Source organism: Camponotus vicinus, unplaced genomic scaffold, assembly GCF_025532165.1.
Source record: "Camponotus vicinus isolate PSW18456_S1 unplaced genomic scaffold, iyCamVici1.0 SCAF_4, whole genome shotgun sequence".
Classification (NCBI taxonomy): Eukaryota; Metazoa; Arthropoda; class Insecta; order Hymenoptera; family Formicidae; genus Camponotus; species Camponotus vicinus.
In genome coordinates, this window is record NW_028141976.1 from 3,126,009 (window position 1) to 3,141,750 (window position 15,742).

Sequence of the window (15,742 nt, forward strand, 5' to 3'; positions counted from 1 at the left end):
AGAGGAAACTTCCTTAAGGGTTGGAGATATAGTATCGGTCCATAGGACTTTTTCGACTCGACCCGGGCAGAGGGAGTAGGATATATGGGTGTCCAATTTTTAAAAAATTTTTTCAAAACTTATCCCGTGAAAGGGTTGTTTTAGAAATCTGTCTTCATAGCCCTGGTATACACGCCGGAAATGAGAATTTTTCAGATAGGTCTCGTTCCTCGATCGTCGACTTTGTTTTTACCCCCTTCCTAGAGTAAACTACCTTAAGGGTTGGAGATAAAGTATCGGTCCATAGGACATTTTCGACTCGACCCTACCTATGGGAGTAGGATATATGGGTTTCCAATTTTTAAAAAATTTTTTCAAAATTTACCCCATGAAGGTGTTGTTTTAAACATCTGTCTTCATAGCCCTGGTACACTCGCCGTAAATCAGAATTTTTAGGATATGTTTAATTACTTGATCGTTGACTTTTTTTTCCACCTCTTTCCATAATTAAACTACCCTTATGATTAGAGATAGAGTATCGGTCTGAGGCCTTTTCGACTCCGCTCGACGATAGGGAGTAAGATATATGGGTTCCGAATTTTTGAAAAATTTTTTCAAAATTTATTCCGCGAAGGGGTTATTTTAAAATCTGTATTTATAGACCTGGTATGCTCGCCGTAAATTTATATGTACATATATTTATATATATATATATATATATATTTTTTTGTTTTATATAAGAAACATAATTTTAAAATCTAAATCCAATGTTTATTTTATAATTTTTTAAATAGTTTAAAACTGAAGCAAAATTCTTTCATATAGTTGCTCATATTAGCATGCCAGGCGAACTTTAAAACGCACTGAACGTGCCAATCACTTTGCAGAACAATAGATGCTGTGTGCCAATGAGAATGTGTGGCTAGTGGTTCGCAAAAGTTTCAGCGATGACTAGTAATACCTACGCTCAAGGGGTGGCAGCGATGTAGCGGCGCGTCGCGACGACGAAACTACCCTCCTATCAGTCTGAACGCCGCCGCGTAAGCTCGTTGGTGGAATGTGACATATGTGTTAGGTTTAGTGTGCTGTCATTGCCGTCGCTGTCGTAATCACCTCCACATATACATATACGTATACGTGATTACGCAATACATGAATACAAACACGCGTGATCGTATATTCGGGCGGTGTGAATTGCGCGAATTGCATCTGTTTTTATACGGAAGGATTTAGTTACGAGCGACAAAGCTGACTTACATTTGCCTACTCCCGGTGAGTTCTTTGAATGTATGCCAGAAATTCATGAATGATATAAGCAGCATAAGAATTATTATGAGCTGTCGCGAGAGAAAAAGAGAAAGAAATAGAAGAGAGAAAGATAAAGAAAAGAGAGATGTGAAAAAAAAAGAAAAAAGCTAAGAGATGAGAACCTGCAGATTCGATCTACTTCGCATTAGTGCGTCTAGAACGAAACACCTTCGTTAGTGCCTCGGCTTTCCCTTCATTGCTGCTATCACTACTGCTTCAAACCAGAACAAAATGACACAATAACTTTATCGTCAGTATATAACACAATATTTCCAATTAATATTTGCGGAAATATATAGATGATATAACATTAATCACTGATAAATATAATTAGCATTTACGAAAATATTGACCGTCTAAAGGATTATGGTTATAGTGAATAAGGAAAATATCTGGGGAAAAATTCACTTGCATAAATTTCTAACAAATGACAAATCCCGATTCAATTATAAAACTTAGGAACGTTAAGATAAATATATGCATCTTCATGTGATAAAATAAAAGTAGCCACCAAAACGAAATACCTAGACTTTTAGTTTCCATTTCTTGCCATTATAATGTGATATAAACTAGCAAATATTTTTTTTATGTTCAAATCGAGCATGAGTTACAATATTTGATCACTGCATTTACACATAAATAAAAAATATATATATATAAATTAATAATATTTTTTTAAAAATTAAATCTTAAATCTAAACCAGAAACATTAGAATAAATAATATATGAGAAGAAATATATATATATATATATATATATATATATATATATATAAATGTATAATAAAATGTTTGTGTACTATACTTGAATAACTTGATATATATTTTGTTAAGAAAATGTCGTTTTTAATTACTAATTATCAAGGCTATGATTAAGATATCTTACAAAATATTTATATTAAGAAAAAAAATAATTGTGTGTATATAAATTATCTTTGAAATTTATATTTAATTATTTTTTATTTTTTATTATTTTTTACATTGCTTTTGTTTCTTGCTTTTCGTAGGTTACAAGATACAATATAAAATGTAACCACTATTTCACTAAAAATTTGTTATATTCGATATAAATTCATTAAAATGAAATTTTTTAAGCACACGTCAACCATTACAACTGTAGTCTTTGCTATGCATGGGTTAGCATTTGTTTCATCTTTTCCGCGATTGTGCTTGCCCTTTTATCTATGTTGTATCATTGAGACATAAATGACTCCTCAATGAGGGATTGTTTATTCCATTGACATTTCAACCTATAATATTCCGTTAATAGACTGACAATCATACAAGAATGAGAAGCACGAAATATGGAGAGGTGAAAGTAATTCGATGGAGTAACGTTTTTTATTCAAGCTTTATAGATATCTTCCAACTACTCGTGTGTATCAGAAGTATTAATTATTTCATTTCTATTCGAAAGAGTAAATAATTATTTTGTGGAAGACATTTGCAACATTTAAAATAGTACAGAAAGATGTCTCAATTACGATATACTTTCATTCGATTAATTATACGAATTAGAGGATAGATTGTATAAAATTCTATTTATTTTAATTTTAAGATATACTTTTTATTATTGGTTTGTATTATAATTTATAAATTATAAGACTATGTAAATTTTTAAACTTTAGAAATACACTACTAAATAATAATGAAATATTTTTTTATATTTTACATATATTATTTTACATTATTTTTTTATATTTTACATAAATATTTTTTATATTTTTTTACAATTTGGCAGATAAAGTTGACAAGCGGATAAGTAAATTTCAGTTAATAATTCAATTGCACGCAGCAAATTATTATGCAAGGAAATATAGAAATATAGTGGGCCACATAGAAAATAAGACCATACAGTTTTACAGAACTCACTTATCTTATTGCAAAGTAAATAATATTGCTTCTAGATAATTGAATAATTTTGAACTTGTAACTTACTAAATCACATTTGAGTTTGAAAATTAAAAACTTTTCTTGGGATATCAATTAATGACATTAATTTGTTACTTTCTTATTGAAATGTCTATTCGAAAAAGTTCTGCACAAAATTTTAAAAATGCGTTCATAGAATGATTTTAAATTTAATATAAAAGTAAAATGTAAATGTGTATTGCTTACTTCTAGAATTCTCAATTGAACAATTGCTATGTAATCACGGGAAATATGAGATGTGGGTTAGTGGTAAAATAATACTTGAAAGCAGAGGGAATAAAGTTCATGCTCGTTACAAATCAATGCCGAAGAGAAGAAGGGAAATGTACGCACACCACCTAAATTATGAGCGAATATCGATTTCTCATTGTACAATTCGTATTTTATATGTATATCTGCGCGTAAAAATAACTGCAACTTCGATATTTTTCGTTACGTCTACTTTCAGAACGATTTTAAGGACTAGCGGCATTGTTAATCAGTAAACTATACTGTGATTTATTTTTATAAAACTTATAATTATTACTTGCCTATACATTTTTCTCCGAGCAATAATAAGTATTAAATAAAATGTAAGGTTCCAACAAATGATACAAAAACAAAAAAGAAACGAACTAATAAGAACTAAGTGCAAAAAACAGAGCGCGAGTAATTATCTTCGAAAAATTCTTTTAATTATTTAGATAGATGTTTCAGTCTCTTTTCGAACCATTGTAAGTAACATATTTAAAAGTACTTTGATCTCTAAGCAGTCTTTCTCAACGATTCTATCATCTACATAATTAAAGAAATTTTTCGAAAATAATTTGCATCCTACTTTCTATTATTAACTAGTTATTAACTATTTTCTTTCTTGTTTTTATAATGAATGTTAATTCATCAATCAATTTCCATTTATTTAAACTGCTAGAATAGAATTAATATGCACAATTAAAAGTTATGTTTCTCGTTGTTAATGAACATCATACTCATCGATTTATTCAAATATATTTTGTAAAAATCTGTTTTTTTGTAAATTCTTTTTAATTCCTTTCATCCATATATTTATCCTTACATTAAAATTTTAGCAAATCTTTTCTGGGTTTTTTTTATCCCTAAATCCAAATCTGATGTCAAAAAATTCGAGCGGATCCATTATAGCAAAAAAATATAAATTTAAAAAATTTTTACTTTTTTCTTTAAATTTGGATTCTGTAACCCAAAAACTTTCAAAAGGAAAGTTTTAATAAAATTCAATTGTTATTTTGGATTTAGTAGAAAAAATATTGTATTTTTTATATAGTATTAATAACGAAAACAACATGGCGGAAAATCCTGAAAAGTACTTTAGAGTGTGTACTAAGTTCATGAAAAAATTGCCCTTTTGAATTTCTTAAGACTAGTAGAAAATACATCTCTCCGTGAAAAAGTACTAATTTCGACTATATGTTTCTATAAACATATAGTTCTTATTTTTGCAATTAACAATTAATGACTTCATATTTTTTTAAACTTATTGATATTCTGAAAACATAATTCATTTGATACGTGTAAAAAAGTAGTTGAATAGTAATTGAAAAAATAAAAAATTCTAAAGAAATGATGAATCACTGAACGATTTAATATGAATTTTCTGAATATATATATATATATATATATATATATATATATATATATATATTCAAAGATTCATATAAAATCGAACTATATATATTTTTAACTATATATATATTTTTAACTATATATATATTTTAATCAATATTATTGCGCCTAAATATATTTATATTTTTCGCTTGATTTATTTTTTTCAATTATTGGAATAACTTCTCGCAACAAATTCGGAATGTAATACGTTCTTGTAGAACTACTAAAAGATGATTACATATACGAGACTGCTTATTCCGGATCACTTCTTTACGATAGCATAAACCATGCTTAATCCTTTGTATCATGCTGAGTCGCTCAGCGATTTACCCATGACCCATCATTTCTTTGCAATTTTTTGATTATATGAATATATATATATATATGAATATATTATATATGAATATATATAATGAATATATATATATATATATATATATATATATATATATATATATATATTCATATAATCAAAAAATTGCAAAGAAATGATGGATCATGGGTAAATCGCTGAGCGACTATATATATATATATGTATGTATGTATATATATATATATATATATATATATATATATAATATTGTTTTCCGCAAAAAACAAATGTATAATATATTTTCCTTGAGAACAATTATGCGATATTCGAATTAATAATGGACGCAAATATGTGACTAGATATCATGCTTGCACACATAGTATTTACATCGGATTGGAAAGAGTCGGTTAATTAATTTTAATTGTTGTATCCTATTGTTTTTGCTCATGATAACCACGTTCTTTCAATTTTCGATATTATTATTATTAATAATCCATATCGCTCATAGAAAACTTAATGTTAATATTAAATATTTAATTTAATGAAATTTCTATGTTGATATAAGAAATTTAATAAGTTAATGAAGTTTTGTCGCTAAATTAAATACTAATAAAATAAATTATTTATAAAAAATGCACAGCGCGATTTTTTTATATAAATTTCTCAATTTCTATGTGTATTCATTGAGTGTAATATTTTTTGAAAATAATTTTATTTTTACATATGTCTATGTGTTTTGCTATTATAAATTTGTACATAGTTTTATTTAAAAAAGCTTCCAAAAAATTATTCACATTTTTTGTTATTTTTTAAATAGAAGTTTATATATTACTCTCTCTGAGAGAATTAGATACTTAGATTATATATTCTGAAGAATTAGAATTAGATTGACAACGTCAAAGCGAAACGAAACGTTCGTTTGCAATGAACTTTTGACCTCGTCTTTCGTTTTACGTCATTAAGTCGTGATATGATTTTCAGAATTATTCCCATTTGTTTTCTAGTTCTCATGATATTCAAAATCGCAATATTTTGACATTTTCTAAAATATTTAGAAGATTTTACAGAACTTTGTTTTTTACAAAATTAGAAATTCAAAAAAAATATATGTTTTTATGATAAGAAGGTATGCAAACTCTGCGAAAGCAATTGTAGCTAAGAAAGAAATTTATTCCTTAATTTATTACTTACTTGTCATCAATATTAATGCAAGAATTAGAAAAAAATTGTATTTATAAATATTTCTTTTTTCTAAATTTCTTTTAACATAAGTTTGTTACTTGTCTAATTTATAAAAACGGTCAATATATTATAAGATAAAAAATTATTATTTATCATTAAATATCTAGTATGAATTCTATCCAGAAATTAAATACGGAAAGAATCGCCATCATCACCTCGAATAAGAAGCAATGTTTTTATGTTTTTATGCTTCGATCGGATCGATCGGCCTTGCTAGAATCGATCGTTAATTTTGCTCCAACAAACTGCTCTAAAAATAATTTATTGATTTCATTTCATTAGAACACGTTCTGAGTGTGTATCGCTTGCCTTTTTTATACACTGAAATTATTTGCTCCGTTCATCGAACTTTGATTGATCATCGAAATATTTGGTATGTATCTATTTATGCATCAAAAAATGATATGTCATATAATATAGATTGTAATTAGTTGACAATGAAAATAGAAAAATAATATTTTTTGATAGAAAATATGTCAAAATTTTGTCAAACTCAAAACTGAAAATTTTAAGAAAATAAGATCTAAAAGGTGTTTTTTAAACATGCAATTAGCAATAATTATGAATAATCATGCAAATTATCAATGATATATAATAAAAAATGTTATAATATACTTATATTTATATGTATTCATTACATATGCTCATTGTTTCCTGTTCATTATTGTAAATGCAACTTTGAATATTTGGCTTCAAATGACCGACATTAGACATGCGCTATAACTCATATGTATGTTAATATTTCTTGTTCATGGATACTTTCACTACAAAATGATGCCAACGATGGAATTTTAACAATGGAAATGAATCGGAAGATTTCATTTAGGCAAGATTTCTTTTTAAAAGCTTTGTATATTATAGTTTTGTATGCCAATCTTTCTACAAACTTTATGAATTTACGAAAATATTTATTTGTCATGACAATTTTTTTGCATTTTATTTACTATAATACAATGTACTATAATTATTTATTTAATTGATAGGTATATCATTAATTCATTCATTCATACAATATTTTATTCAGCTACTGTATGATTTTTATATATGTAGATAAATAGTTTGTATTATTTCACATATCTTCCTTTTTAAATAAAGAAAAAAAGTGTTATACACACTAACTTAAGAGACCAAAACTTTGAATAATTAATAAAATAAGAGATCAAAACTTTAAATAATTAATAAATCATATTATAGAAGATAAAAAATTAACCAATAATAATTGGGATTATATGGGAGGAGGTCAGGCGTGTCTATACGCTCGATCAACGAGCGACAGAAATTATCCGTGGCAAAGACATTGACGCATATCCTGTGAAGAGAGCATTCAGCACACATTTTTCAGCACAACGAATAATTGCTAGAAAACAATATTCGTGGACTAGAAAAATATGTGAGATGCAAGTGGCTGGATCGGGGAATCGAACCCGAGTCTTTCGCTTTTCCGAGCAACTGCTCTAAACCACTGACCTATCCACCTTACACCTAATGCCGCTTTTTAACATAGTGATATGCGACTCCAAAGCAATGTTGGCATCTTGCTCGATGCATGCAATGCCGATTGCTACGGAGGATCCTTGAAAGGTCGCTCGCTGATCAAATAAGTGCCAGTGGAGGTATTCACGTGCACTGCATAGTGGCTTCCGGCTGGCCTTCCGTAAGAAACGGCATCGACGCCATAGAGTGACCACATCCTTCAAGAGATCCCTTTAGTATAATAACAATATCCCACTGTGCCGATGGAAAACAGTGGCGGATGGACCCTGATAGGGCCGTGACAAGTTTTGCGCTTTAATTATCATGCTTGGTTCTTAATAATGTTTTTATTTGTGGATATTCAATATTAGTCTTCAAATTTATTTTCATTATAATTTTAAAAAGGCACGTTTAATTATTTCCTGCGAAAAAAGATATAACCTCTCTTTTTCGCAGCATTTTTTCTCCCATCGAATATTCGATTAATAGTTACAAGAGAATGTATTTAAGCATCACATCAATATTTACATGGTTTTTTTACATATGTTGGATTTTCTTAACTCTACGAAAATCAAATTTTTGTTGTAAATATTCTTCGATAAATTTTCGTTAAATATTTTTTTCATGTGAGTTGTTTCTTAAATAAAATTGTTAAATAAAAGAATAAGAGAAAATCTTTAATATGTCAATTAAGTATGTAATTTTGCTATGCGTTTTGCATTATCTGCGAATTGTATTTTATTGTTTTCCTGACTAACATTTAAAGTTTTTGCTTCTGATACATGTACACGTATGCATACTTTATTCACAGTTAATATAAAAACTTTTATCAGTATCTGTCAAACTGTCAGAGACGAGTTCCTATATGGACACAGTTTCCGGTCTATTAAAGACAGTGTTGCATTTTACATATGTATCGAACATATTAAGTTAAAATGAGCACTCACAGAAGCGAAAATAAAATAGATTTTTATTAACAAACTAGTAAATTTCTTAATACTTTTCTTCAACAATAGAAGTAATCTCTATTGATGGATGTACATAAAAGCGAGACAAAAATGATTTTAACCCAACCAGTTGATTCTTCATTTTGTAATATGTACGATACAACAATGATATGTACTGTCTCCATACGTCATTAAATAAATGCACAACGATACTTTCATTTGCTTCTTTTGTATTCAATATTAATATAAATAAAATGTATCATTTGTGCAAGACTAAAAATATGCATTCCTGAATAAAAATATGTATTTTTATTGATATTAAGCTTCTTTTAATATTTAGAAAACTAGGAATTTATAAAATAAAGCATAAAGGAATAAAATAGGGCAAAATATCTAGATTTTAACAAGAAAAATAGATAAATAATATTCATTTTATTTTACTTATCTGCCGCCAATGACTTTAACCTGACATACTTGTCAAGGTCATGTTTCTGAATAATGCAAAAAGTAAAATATTCATTTTTCGATTACTTTACCTTAATACTTTTATGTACAAAATGAATATTTTACATGATAGTTTACGGTTTATGTAAAATTAAGAAATGATTTCAAGCCTCATAACTCGGAAAGTACTTAATGAAAACTAACTTAATTATAGTGTTTTGAAAAGGTCTGAAGAAGGGCTACAAGAATATGCAATAAAAAGTGGAGGGTTCCATTTCAAAAATTCAAGGTGGCCTTGTCGATTGAATTTCCGAACACCCTGTATACATACATATATATATATATATATATATATATATATATATATATATCTTAAGATTACACAGGGTGTACCAAAAGTCTGGGTATGATCGAATATTTCATAAACTATGCATTTTAAAAAAACATGTTTTGGAGAAAAATTGTAAGGTTCTAAAATATCTATTTACTATTCTTATCAGTTTGATCTTGGAAGGTCAAAACAAGATTATTTTAAATTTTTCTTAAAAGTCCCCCTATTTTTTATTATATATTCTTGTAGCTTATTTTAAAAGCTTTCCAAAACACTATAAAAATTATTTTTTTATTAAGTACTTTTCGAGTTATGAGGCTTGAAATAATTTCTTAATTTTACATAAAATATAAAATATATCTTGTAAAATATCCACTTTTCGATAATATTACCTTAATACTTTCACGCAAAATAATGAGAGGAATTAATTGATGTAAAAATAAACCCAGTTATTTTTAAGAAAATATATGTAACTGTTAATTATGCAAGTTATATATTTTTTTCTTAAAAAGAACTATATATTTGCTTTATATATCATATATCATATATTATAATCTGAGAAGCCAAAATTGACATTATACTTTCTTACAGATGGAATAATTTGAGAAATTAATAAACAAAGTTATATGTAATCTAGGAATTTTAATAGCTATATCTATTGTTTATTTTAGACTACTTTTTAAATAGATTTTAAAAGAAATGAATAATAATTGAAAGTTAATAATAAAAGAATATAAAAGAGTGATCAATAGTGACTTGATGCAACTCAAAATACGATGTGACTAATTTTCTCTAACTAGTCCAATTGCAAATAAATTCTTGGCACATGCCTAGTGCGACGCAATAACAGAACTGGCCATAGAACATATGATTAAAAATCTAAATATGTTTTGTGCGAAATCATCAAGAATAAAAAATTTGAAATGCATGTTTTCGATATAGCGTAGTGTATAAAATCATTAAGACAAATCTAATAGAATAGAATAGTTAATAACAGAAATAGAAACGTTAATAACTTATTATAATTAAATCTATATTAATAATCGCCGTGTAATCAATCGAAGAAAAGAAAAATAATATATTCTTTCTTCGTGTTTGTGAGATGTTATGAGACATAAACTCGCTTATTCGAGTGAAAGCAATGACTGAGTCAAATAAAACTTCCGACGTATATGGTGTTACTCTACTTGTGATGGCTCGATATCATTCATCGCTGGCTCTTAATGCCACATTTATCATTTTTACAATCACGATTTTACAATGATGAAGTCTATGTCACATTGTATATCATTGTGTATCTTGCGCTAATTAAGTGCATGCGATTTATGATTTATTATATGCAATATTACATTATTATATCCAGTGTTAAATAAAAATAGAATCTAGTTTTATAATTTAATACAAATGTTATTAAAAAAGGAACTAAGCAGAGAGAGATAAATATTTATATATTTTATAACAAATATATAAATTAATGCTTATTGTATAATGCATATAGAAATTTATAAAAGATTTCTAAAGATTTTTCATAGTAAAATATATCATTTTTATATGATAATATATATGATAAAACGAAATATGTACATACATACACACACAACATACAGCATTTTTATATTGAAACGTTGTTTTATGATTATGAATAATTTTATTAGCAGGCACAATTTATTTTTCAATCTGTTTTACATCGAAGAAATATTTAGCACGATAATTTTTATTTCATCATTTTTTATTTTATATGTAATTTTATTTTTTTTACATTTTTATTATTTTTTTATTGTATCGATTTTGTTATTTATATTTATTTTCTATTTTGTTATTTATAGAAACATGAAACTCTTTTTACTTATTTTTATATTAAATAAATTATAGTATAGATGAAAAAATATAACATTGTGTATAAGATGATTATTTTCGATGAAATATAAAAGGTTACTCTCGTGTTGGCAGCGTGTGTCGCGTCTGGCTGGCACAGAAAGACACTTCTATGTCATGGTCATGATGTGGTTTCTTTTGAACCAAGCTTTTGTTGGACACGCATGTATCCATTTTTTTACGCAGATGATATAAATGGGAAGACATTGACATGCGAATATAAGGAAATATTACTTCTTAAACTTTTTTATACCACTGTCTTTATCAAAAGTAATATTTCTTAACACAACGTATGTGTTCGACATGGTATTATCGAAAAAATAATCTTCTGTTAAATTGAAACTAAATTATAGACTATTACGAAAAATAGAAAAGGAAATTAAATATTATATTAAGCAAATTTTGTATTTTGATTCTATGAATAACTCAAAAAATATTGACATGTTAAGAATTATTTTGGTATAACAATTTGATTGATTTGAAGAAAAAATACACACATACATATGATTGTGCAACATTGATAATGCGTTAAATTTAATTTTATATTATATGAGATAAGCAATAATCCAATTTATCAGGTCATTATAAATTTCCTGTTACATTAGCTCAGCAATTATTGTAAAAATCAATATCCCATACATATATTGTTACAATAAATGATCATATATTTATAAAGAATGCTCTTTTATTTTTACACTAAATATAATGGGAAATATTACTATTTTCATCAAATTCTTTTTATTCTAATTATACCAGTATTCATTAAAATTAAATTAAAGTTATACGGTAAATATAAAACTGAAACAAAATTAACTGAAATCGATTTTTATAAATGATAATGACGATAATTTATTCTTCATCTATGAATAGTCTTCAAAATATAACAGAATCTTGTGCGTTTGAAATGTATAATACTTCGATCAAAAGCTTATATATAAAAGTACAATGTAAAAATGATAGAAAGTAGCAATCAGCACTATTGAAACTTATTATGCAACCGTAACTTTGCTTTTACTACAGCCTTCACCCTAGATGATAAGAAACTTACGTCACTATGGAACGTGGAGACATCAATATCGTATATCGAGTATATATCCGCTTTGTACATTTAAAAAATTTTTATTAGTATTTTTTTACACTACTATTACATTTTACACATGTCTATTAGCAAAGTAAAATATTCATAAGTATTCATATGTATTTTCTACTTAAAGTTATCGAAAGAATCAAACATATATTTTGTGAAAAATTCTCTCTCTCTCTTTCTTTCTACATATATTAAACATATATATATATATTTTTCACAAAATATATGTTTGATTCTTTCGATAACTTTATATATATATATATATATATATATATATATATATATATAAGATATTTAAAGTATTGTATTTATATTTAATTACTCTGAATTACTCTGACGAATTAAGCTATAACTATATATATAATCTGAGATAATGTGAGATATATATTTTATTACCATATTAAAGATGATAGATCAGTAAAAGTTGCAGTAAAGGTCATGATTACGGAAAAGAAGTACGAGTAGGCGGTTTAGCAATCGATTTTACTTGTCAATGTAAAAAATAAATGAAATTCTTTTCCTGTCTTTTTTACTTCATATCGATAAATGATTTCTCTATTAAAAATGTATAAGTGTTAGCTCACACAGCATGCATTTGATTTCTTATAGAATAATAATTGTTTAATGAACATAATATGATTTTTACAAATAATGTCTAAATATGTAAATATTATAAATAAATAAATAAACATATATATTATATAATTATATAAGGGCATAAATATATAACGTTTATATATATATATATATATATATATATATATATATATATAAACGTTATATATTTATGCCCTTATATAATTAATCATTAAATAAAAGATTGCGATTTTAATATGCATTTATAAATTACAGATGACCGTTTTAACAATATAATGCACAAATTGCAAGTGATTATTAATAAACAGTTATTTGCGTGAATTTTAAAGAGAAAAATGCCAAGGAAGAACACACACGAGAAGCGGCAAACTCGTCCATTCTATGTCACTAAAGTAACCCATGTGCATCTGTTCTCACATAATTTTTTTCTTATCCTCGGTATGAAGTCGATCTCGGTCAGGGATCAAATCGATTAATAAGTGATTTATGAAAATTATGATAACGCAATTGAAAAGTTGTATATATCTAACGCATATTATACTTGTGAGAAATGATGTACTTCATATCTCTATGATAGAAAAATTATATAATTTCTAACTATTTCATAAATTTTTCTAACATTCCACATCTTTTTCATATCTTAGTAGATATATTTTTTTATTAGGTTTTTAAAAAATATTATATATATAGCTTTGCATAATTGTTAAAATTTTTTTCTGAAGTTCTCTCACTTTTTATCATCATGAATTACTGCCATCATTTAATATGTCAAGGTTGATATAAGTATCGCTTCCTTCTCTTATCTTATCGATATAAATAATCGCGCACGAGTGTATATTCATTATTTCTCCAAGAAAATGTAAAGTGGGCATGCGGTGGAAAATATAAAGATCGATAAGAACACGCATACGTTATTGATGATATTACGAAATAGAGTAGCCAGAGTGGCCAGGGTCGTGTGTTAACGGACCTGCGTGTTTCGAGAACCACGAGATTATCATGCTAATTCCAATGTAATTTAACTCTTTCGAATTAATTCTTTCGAAATAATTAGTTATTTCATAAGAGAAAATTCTCGCATAATATTTATGTCATTTATAACATGGAATATCTCAGATTCAGCTTGATTAATTTAAAGTTTAAATTGAAATTAAACTTTTCTATTGATATTATTACAAAAATAATTATAAACATTTTTAATAAAAAATTAAATTTTTTAAAAATATATATTAATTAACAAGCATTTTTTAATTTTAATTTCATATACAGGGTGTTTCATTTTAATCCGACCAGTCGAATATCTCGAAAACCAAGCCCGGGAGAGAAAAATATTTCAGACAAAAGTTGTTTGGTTTCGAGGGGGCCATAAGATGGTATCATTGGTTTGACCTTGAAGAGTCATTTGAAGGTCACGTGAAGGTCACTTCAATTTTTTTAAATGGAACACCCTATATATTTTTGCACACTCTTGTAGCTTATCTCGAGAGCTTTCCAAAACACTATCATTAAGTACCTTTTCGTTAAGTACTTTTTGAGTTATGAGGGTTGAAATAATTTCTTAATTTTACATAAACCGTAAAATATCTTGTAAAATATTCACTTTTCGATTATCTTACCTTAATACTTTTATGTACAAAATAATGAGAGGAATCAATTGGTGTAAAAAAAACACATAGTTGTTTTTAAGAAAAAATATGGAATTGTTAATTGCAAATTACATATTTTTTCTTCAAAACAACTATGTGTTTTCTTTACACCAATTGATTCCTCTCATTATTTTGTACATAAAAGTATTAAGATAAGATAATCGAAAAATGAATAGATATTGTACGGTTTATGTAAAATTAAGAAATTATTTCAAGCCTCATAACTCAAAAAGTACTTAACGAAAAGGTACTTAATTATAGTGTTTTGGAAAGCTCTCGAGATAAGCTACAAGAATATGCAATGACAAATAGTAGGTTCCATTTAAGAAATTGAAGGTGACCTTCATGTGACCTTCAAATAACTCTTCAAGGTCAAACCAATGATACCATCTTATGGCCCCCTCGAAACCAAACAACTTTTGTCTGAAACATTTTTCTCTCCCGGGCTTGGTTTTCGAGTTATTCTCCATTAAATGTTAAAATGGTCCACCCTGTATATTTTAAAAATATATTATGAAATATATATTATATAAATTATTATTATTATCGTCATCAAAATTATTGATATTTAATATTTTTAGGTGTGTATACATTTGTTTCAATAATAAAATTATTTATCAAATAAAATTCAATATATATAATTGTACTTTATATATGTATTCCGACCTATAGAATCCAAATAATAAAAGAATCTACAAGAGATATATTCTTTGATGGAAAATTTTTGAAAGAATAATATGAATCAATGAACATGATGCAATGAAAGTAATTAAAAGTAATAAGTTTGTTAAGCAGTCACAATTTTTACAATTCTCTTATATTGTTCGATTATAAAGACATAAGAATGAATTAAGGATCACAATATACTTGAACGGGAACACGAGGCCAAGGTTTAGCATTATAGTATCCTTGAGCATTCTCTGTTATCCAATGCTAATGTTTCTCA

The 15,742-nt window shown here is 26.6% G+C and overlaps 1 protein-coding gene across 17 annotated transcripts in view; it reads left to right on the forward strand.

Moving 5' to 3' along the window:
* Positions 1–878: 878 nt before the first annotated feature.
* The window catches only part of Phcl-1 (pH-sensitive chloride channel 1), an 81,999-nt gene continuing 67,135 nt past the window's right edge, over positions 879–15,742 (forward strand). For 4 of the 17 annotated variants that reach the window (XM_083098648.1, XM_083098649.1, XM_083098650.1 and 1 more), the window contains exon 1: positions 917–1,251. The gene's annotated coding sequence lies outside the window, so the exon portion shown is untranslated. Of the gene's footprint in view, positions 1,252–15,742 lie in introns of all 17 variants that reach the window. The other 13 variants (XM_083098644.1, XM_083098646.1, XM_083098647.1 and 10 more) reach the window with 7 other exon arrangements.